General features: G+C 48.0%; 2 non-coding genes across 2 annotated transcripts; both read left to right on the top strand.

Annotated features, from left to right (window-relative positions):
- Positions 1-389: 389 nt before the first annotated feature.
- Positions 390-462, top strand: trnak-cuu (transfer RNA lysine (anticodon CUU)). The gene has a single exon. It is a non-coding gene; the product is annotated as a tRNA-Lys (tRNA).
- Positions 463-1,337: 875 nt separating this feature from the next.
- Positions 1,338-1,410, top strand: trnak-cuu (transfer RNA lysine (anticodon CUU)). The gene has a single exon. It is a non-coding gene; the product is annotated as a tRNA-Lys (tRNA).
- Positions 1,411-7,279: the final 5,869 nt, after the last annotated feature.

Here is a 7,279-nt window from a genome sequence, read left to right as displayed (position 1 = left end):
TTAACATTCTAGGACTTAAACTTAACATTCTAGAACTGCAGCTTAACATTCTAGAACTGCAGCTTAACATTCAAGAATGGCACCTTAACATTCTAGAGCTGCAGCTTAACATTCTAGTACTTCAGCCTAATATTCTAGAATTGCCAAGTGACATTCTAGAACTGCAGCTTAACATTCTAGAACTTAGAGCTAACATTCAAGAATGGCACCTTAACATTCTAGAACTTCAGCCTAACATTCTAGAATTGCCAAGTGACATTCTAGAACTTTAACCTAACTTTCTGGAACTGCAGCTTAACATTCTAGAACTGCCAAGTAATATTCTGGAACTGTTACATTTCAGAAATTTTAAGTAACATTTTAGAACCGCAACTTAAATCTTAAGAAGTGCCTGGCTAGCTCAGTCGGTAGAGCATGAGACTCTTAATCTCAGGGTCGTGGGTTCGAGCCCCACGTTGGGCGGTTGTGTTTTAGAGAGTGGGAATCCGTGAGTTCTGCATAGTATCAGGTGGCTGTATTGGGGAAGATCAGCTGTCGCTTGCAAAATTAGCACTTCCATCCCAGTGTAAAAATACCTGTTATTTACCAGACTAAAATGTGCCTGCATTCTACGATCATGGCATGTGCTGACATCCTGTTCCTCAGATCATACTAAAGTCTGGTGACAATGCCTGTTGTTGTTCCAGAACTGAGACTTAACATTCCAGAACTGAAAGTTAACTTTCTAGAACCTAACATTCTAGATCAACCGCTTAACATTCTAGAAATTAAACCTAACATTCGAGAACTACAAAATAACATTGTAAAACTGTAAGTAACATTTTAGTACTACAACTCTTAAAATTCTAAAACTACAACCTATTGTTCTAGAACTGCAGCTTAACATTCTTGAACTTAAACCTAATATCCTACAACTGCATATTAACTTTGTAGGACTGAAACCTAACATTCTACAACAACAAAATATCATTGCAGAACTATAAGTAACATTTTAGGACCATAACTCTTAAAATTCTAAAACTACATCCTATTGTTCTATAACTGCAACTTAACATTCCAGAACTGCAGTTTAACATTCTAGAATTGCCACTTTACATTATAAACTGCAGCTTACCATTGTAAAACTACATTGTAACCTTTTAGATTTGTAAGTAACATTTTAGGACCACAACTTATAAAATTTGTAAAATGTCAAACTATTGTTCTTGAATTGCAACTTAACGTTCTAGAAAGGCAGCTTGACTTTGTAAAATGACATCTTACCATTCTAGAACTAAAATTTAACTTTTTAGAACTGTAAGTAACATTTTAGAACCGCAACTTAAATCTTAAGAAGTGCCTGGCTAGCTCAGTCGGTAGAGCATGAGACTCTTAATCTCAGGGTCGTGGGTTCGAGCCCCACGTTGGGCGGTTGTGTTTTAGAGAGTGGGAATCCGTGAGTTCTGCATAGTATCAGGTGGCTGTATTGGGGAAGATCAGCTGTCGATTGCAAAATTAGCACTTCCATCCCAGTGTAAAAATACCTGTTATTTACCAGACTAAAATGTGCCTGCATTCTACGATCATGGCATGTGCTGACATCCTGTTCCTCAGATCATACTAAAGTCTGGTGACAATGCCTGTTGTTGTTCCAGAACTGAGACTTAACATTCCAGAACTGAAAGTTAACTTTCTAGAACCTAACATTCTAGATCAACCGCTTAACATTCTAGAAATTAAACCTAACATTCGAGAACTACAAAATAACATTGTAAACTGTAAGTAACATTTTAGTACTACAACTCTTAAAATTCTAAAACTACAACCTATTGTTCTAGAACTGCAGCTTAACATTCTTGAACTTAAACCTAATATCCTACAACTGCATATTAACTTTGTAGGACTGAAACCTAACATTCTACAACAACAAAATATCATTGCAGAACTATAAGTAACATTTTAGGACCATAACTCTTAAAATTCTAAAACTACATCCTATTGTTCTATAACTGCAACTTAACATTCCAGAACTGCAGTTTAACATTCTAGAATTGCCACTTTACATTATAAAACTGCAGCTTACCATTGTAAAACTACATTGTAACCTTTTAGATTTGTAAGTAACATTTTAGGACCACAACTTATAAAATTTGTAAAATGTCAAACTATTGTTCTTGAATTGCAATTTAACATTCTAGAATGGCAGCTTAACATTCTAGAACTGCAACTTACCATTCTAGAACTACAATGTAACCTTTTAGAACTGTAAGCAACATTTTAGGACCGCAACTTAAAAGAATTCTAAAACTTCAACCTATTGTTCTGGAATTGGAACTTAACATTCTAGAATGGCAGCTTAACTTTCTAAAACTTAAACCTAACATTCTAGAAATACAGCTTAACATTCGAGAACTTTGTCCTAACATTCTAGATTGGCAGTTTAATATTCTAGGTAGGGGACCCCAAACTTCCCTTTCCTGAGCCACATCAACCAGCTCCGACTGGGGGATCCCGAGGCGTTCCCAGGCCAGGTTGGAGATATAATCTCTCCATCTAGTCCTGAGTCTTCCCCAAGGCCTCCTCCCAGCTGGATGTGCCTGGAACACCTCCCGAGGGAGGCGCCCAGGAGGCATCCTTACCAGATGCCAGGACTACCTCAACTGGCTCCTTTCGACGTGAAGGAGCAGCAGCTCTACTCCAAGCTCCTCTCGGATGACTGAGTTTCTCACCCTATCTCTAAGGGAGATGCCAGCCACCCTCCTGAGGAAACCCATTTCAGCCGCTTGTACCCTGGATCTCGTTCTTTCGGTCATGGCCCAGCCTTCATGACCATAGGTGAAGGTAGGAAAAAAAATTGCCCGGTAGATCGAGAGCTTTGCCTTCTAGCTCAGCTCCCTTTTCGTCACAACAGTGCAATAAACAGAATGTAATACCACACCGGCTGGTTCGATTCTCCGACCAATCTTACGCTCCATGGTCCTCTCACTCGCGAAGACACCGAGGTCCTTAAACGCCTTCACTTGGGGTAAGGACTCACTCCCTACCTGAAGAAAGCACTTCATCGGTTTCCTGCTGAGAACCTTGGGCTCAGATTTAGAGGCGCTGATCCTCATCCCAGCCGCTTCACACTCGGCTGCGAACCAATCCAGTGAGTGCTGAAGGTCACAGACCGATGATGCCATCAGGACCACATGATATGCAAAAAGCAGCAATGAGATCCTGAGCCCACCAAACTGCAACCCCTCCCCGCCCCAACTACGCCTTGACATCCTGTCCATAAATACTACAAACAGGATTGGTGACAAAGCGCAGCCTTGGCAGAGGCCAACCCTCACCTGGAACAAGTCTGACTTACTGCCGAGTTCCTGGACACAGCTCTCGCTTTGGTCATACAGAGATTGGATGGCCCTGAGAAGGGACCCCCTCACCCCATACTCCCGCAGCACCTCCCACAGTTTCTCCTAGGGGACCCGGTCATACGCCTTCTCCAGATCCACAAAACACATGTAGACTGGTTGGGCATACTCCCAGGCTCCCTCCAGGATCCTTGCGAGAGTAAAGATCTGATCCGTTGTTCCACGACCAGGGCGGAATCCGCATTGTTCCTCCTCAAACCGAGGTTCAACTATCGGCCGAACCATCCTCTCCAGGACCTTGGAGTAGACTGTACAAGGGAGGCTGAGAAGTGTGATACCCCTGTAATTGGCAGACACCCTCTTGTCCCCCTTTATGGATGAGGGAAACCTCTTCAATAAGGGAGAGGCCACTCCTTAGGCACTGTTCCAGACTTCCACGCAATGTTGAAGAGGCGTGTCAACCAAGACAGCCCCTCCACACCCAGAGCTTTCAGCATTTCTGGACAGATCTCATCAATCCCTGGTGCTTTGATGCTGTGGAGTTGTTTTACTACCTCAGCGTCCTCCACCAGGGAAATTGACGACAATCCCCCATCATCCTCCAGCTCTGCCTCCACCACAGAGGACGTGTCAGCTGGATTTAGGAGTTTTTCAAAGTGCTCCTTCCACCGCTCTATTACCTCCCCAGTTGAGGTCAACAACGTTTCATCGTTACTGTATACAGCTTGGATGAGTCCCCGCATCCCCCTCCTAAGGTGGCGAATGGTTTTCCAGAAGCACCTTGGTGCCGACCAAAAGTTTTTCTCCATGTCTTCTCCAAACTTCTCCCACACCCGCTGTTTTGCCTCTGTCACGGCAGAGGCTGCAGCCCTTCGGGCCCGTCTATAACTTGCAACTGCCTCCGGAGTCCCCCGGGATAACATATCTCGGAAAGACTCCTTCAGTCAAAAGGCTTCCCTGACCACTGGTGTCCACCAGGGTGTTTGTGGGTTGCCGCCCCTTGAGGCACCTAAGACCCTAAGACCACAGCTCCCCGCCGCAGCTTCAGCAATGGAAACTTTGAACATTGTCCACTCAGGTTCAATGCCCTCAGCCTCCACAGGGGTGCACAAATTCTCTGCCGCAGGTGTGAGTTGAAAGTCCGTCGGACAGGGGCCTCCTCCAGACTTTACCAATTTGCCCGCACTACGTGTTTGGGCTTACCAGGTCTGTCCAGAGTCCTCTCCCATCCCCTGACCCAACTCACCACCAAACGGTGATCAGTTGACAGCTCTGCCCCTCTCTTCACCCGAGTGTCCAAAACATATGGCTTCAGATCAGATGAAACAATTATAACATCGATCATTGACCTTTGGCCTAGGTTGCTCTGGTACTAAGTACACTTATGAGCATCCCTATGTACGAACATGGTGTTTGTTATGGACGATCCATGACTAGCACAGAAGTCCAACAACAGACAACCACTCTGGTTCAGATCAGGGAGGCTGTTCCTCCCAATCACGCCTCTCCAAGTATCTCCATCATTGCCCACATGTGCGTTGAAGTCCCCCAGCAGAACTATGGAGGCCCCTACTGGAGCCCCATACAGGACTCCATTCAAGGTCTCCAAGAAGGCAGAGTACTCCGAACTCTTGTTTGCTGCATACACACAAACAACAGTCAGAGTTCCCCCCCCCCCCCCATCACCCGCAGGCATAGGGAGGCGACCCTCTCGTCCACCGGGGTAAACTCCAACGCAGCGGTGCTCAGCCGGGGGCTTGTGAGTATCCCCACACCCGCCCAGCGGCTCACACCCTGGGCAACTCCGGAGTAGGACAGAGTCTAACCCCTATCCAGGAGTAAGGTTTCAGAACCGAGACTGTGCGTAGAGGTAAGCCCCACCAGATCTAACTGGTAGCGCTCCACCTCCTGCACAAGTTCCGGCTCCTTCCCCCACAGAGAGGTGACGTTCCACGTCCCCAGAGCCAGCTTCTGCCGCCCGGGTCTGGTCCGTCGAGGCCCCTGACCTTCACCGCCACCCCTATGACAGCGCACCCGACCCCAGCGGTTCCTTCCTTAACAGTAATTAGCCTGTACCTATGTTAATATTAACTAGCCATTAAGTTAGGTTGCTTACGTCTTTAAGCTCAGTTGGAGGTGCACAGTAACGCTCAGCCATCACTGGAAAGGGCTTCTCATAGACTTAGACGTCATACCCACTGATCGTAAGCCTTCATCTTTACAACTGGTCTGTCCTTACCCCCATTCCCCGGCGTCACGCCTGACGTCACAGGGCCTTGACAGCCACAGCACGCATCACCAGCTCCTCTCTGTCAGTACCTTGCAACTGCCCATGGAGTCCTCCGGGATAACATATCCTGGAAAGACTCCATCAGTCGGACAGCTTCCCTGACCATCTGTGTCCACCAGGGTGTTTGTGGGTTGCCGCCCCTTGAGGCACCTAAGACCCTTAGACCACAACTCCCCGCCGCAGCTTCAGCAATGGAAACTTTGAACATTGTCTACTCAGGTTCAATGCCCCCAGTCTCCACAGGGATGCACGAAAAGCTCCGCCGGAGGTGTGAGTTGAAAGTCCGTCGGACAGGGGCCTCCTCCAGATTTTACCAATTTACCCATACTACGCGTTTGGGCTTACCAGGTCTGTCCAGAGTCCTCCCCCATCCCCTGACCCAACTCACCACCAGATGGTGATCAGTTGACAGCTCTGCCCCTCTCTTCACCCGAGTGTCCAAAACATACGGCCTCAGATCAGATGAAACGATAATAACATCGATCATTGACCTTTGGCCTAGGGTGCTCTGGTACTAAGTACACTTATGAGCCTCCCTATGTTCGAACATGGTGTTTGTGATGCACAATCCATGACTAGCACAGAAGTCCAACAACAGACAACCATTCTAGTTCAGATCAGGGAGGCCGTTCCTCCCAATCATGCCTCTCCAAGTATCTCCATCATTGCCCATGTGTGCGTTGAAGTCCCCCGGCAGAACTACGGAGTCCCCTACTGGAGCCCCATACAGGACTCCATTCAAGGTCTCCAAGAAGGCAGAGTACTCCGAACTCTTGTTTGCTGCATACACACAAACAACAGTCAGAGTTCCCCCCCCCCCCCCCCCATCACCCGCAGGCATAGGGAGGCGACCCTCTCGTCCACCGGGGTAAACTCCAACGCAGCAGTGCTCAGCCGGAGGCTTGTGAGTATCCCCACACCCGCCCAGCGGCTCACACCCTGGGCAACTCCGGAGTAGTACAGAGTCCAACCCCTATCCAGGAGTAAGGTTTCAGAACCGAGACTGTGCGTAGAGGTAAGCCCCACCAGATCTAACTGGTAGCGCTCCACCTCCCGCACAAGTTCCGGCTCCTTCCCCCACAGAGAGGTGACGTTCCACGTCCCCAGAGCCAGCTTCTGCCGCCCGGGTCTGGTCCGTCGAGGCCCCTGACCTTTGCCGCCACCCCTATGACAGAGCACCCGACCCCAGCAGTTCCTCCTTAACAGTAATTAGCCTGTACCTATGTTAATATTAACTAACCATTTAGTTAGGTTGCTTACGTCTTTAAGCTCAGTTGGAGGGTGCACAGTAACGCTCAGCCATCACTGGAAAGGGCTTCTGATAGACTTGGACACCATACCCACTGATTGTAAGCCTTCATGTTTACAACTGGTCTGTCCTTACCCCCATTCCCCGGCGTCCCGCCTGACGTCACAGGGCCTCGACAGCCACGGCACGCATCACCAGCTCCCCCTGGCGGGGATTGGGTTGTGTCCCCCATGTGCCTGCTCCCTCTGTCAGTCATGTCTCAGGCGATCTCTGCCTTTTCATCCATGTGTCTGCAGGCTTCACAAAACCCCGGTGCACATACATCCTTCACCCCTTCCTCCCCTCTTCTACCGTTCCTTCAACTGTTCTGGCCAATCGGCTTTTGCTCCCTCCATTTCCAAGATG

Source organism: Etheostoma spectabile, unplaced genomic scaffold (genome assembly GCF_008692095.1).
Source record: "Etheostoma spectabile isolate EspeVRDwgs_2016 unplaced genomic scaffold, UIUC_Espe_1.0 scaffold00018493, whole genome shotgun sequence".
Lineage (NCBI taxonomy): Eukaryota > Metazoa > Chordata > Actinopteri > Perciformes > Percidae > Etheostoma > Etheostoma spectabile.
Note: the sequence above shows the minus strand (reverse complement) of the source record. Positions and strands in the feature narration are given on the sequence as shown.